Consider the following 993-nt stretch of genomic DNA (forward strand, 5'->3'; position numbering starts at 1 on the left):
AGCCGCCGCCTTCTGCTCCGCAGCCCCGTGGGCGGCCGAGTTCTCTTCGGGGGCCCTGGGGAAGCGGCGGACGGAAAAAAGGGAAGAGAAGCAGGGGTGGGGAGAGGGAGGAAAACTTCCAAGCCTTGCGGTCGTCCAGTCACCTTTCCCAGACACTCGAAATTAACTTTATAAGGGCCAAAAAGGAGGGAATGGCCTCTAGACGGCGGTCCCCAAAGAGTGAAGCTGGGGAAAGATCCAGGACCCGGTCTCTGGAGGGCTCCAGATCTTAACCAAGTCTCTTACTCTCTGTCTCCGGTTCCTTATCTGTAAAATGAGGGTCTGAAAAAATGATCTTTCAAGACCCTACCAGCTCTAAAGTTTCCCTGATTGGTGGAAGAAGCATCACTCGGGACCCAGGGCTGATGCAAAATATTTATTACCTTTCCCTTGCCTGGAAAGACACACGGTCACATTCTTTTTTTCTTTTCTCAGAAACGACTATATTTTTAGTATGTATTAAAATAACTCTGAAGTAAATACTTTCAAGTCGTTTTTCAAGGTCAAAACAAAATTGCAATTCTGTGATTGTAATTGTAATACATGGGTTTTTTAATGACAGAATTTTAAAGCCTTTGTTTAATACTTGCTTTTAGTAAAAGTCAGTACTGTTTTTTCAACTTAAAACATTTTTAGGTCAATAAACAAATTTATAGTTCTATGGCAAAAAAAAAAAAAAGTTACATCTTGATGGTGAGACGGGGAGAGACTTCCTATTTACGTTTTTGGTACTTTTTGATTCTTTAACAAAATTATTCTTGTGTTCTGACCTATTCACTAATTATATGAATTAAAGACACACAAAGACACATTTTTACCAGTATTTGGAAGTTTGCGAAAAGGGGAAAAAAGCCAAAATTTTATGTATTCCAAATATCATAAGTAAAGCAGAAAGAAGTATAAGAATGTAAATTATAAAAGCCCAGTGTCTCTGAGGAACAATTAGTAAACTAG

This window comes from Carlito syrichta, unplaced genomic scaffold (genome assembly GCF_000164805.1).
Source record: "Carlito syrichta isolate Samal-C Ts95f unplaced genomic scaffold, Tarsius_syrichta-2.0.1 Scaffold147172, whole genome shotgun sequence".
NCBI lineage: Eukaryota > Metazoa > Chordata > Mammalia > Primates > Tarsiidae > Carlito > Carlito syrichta.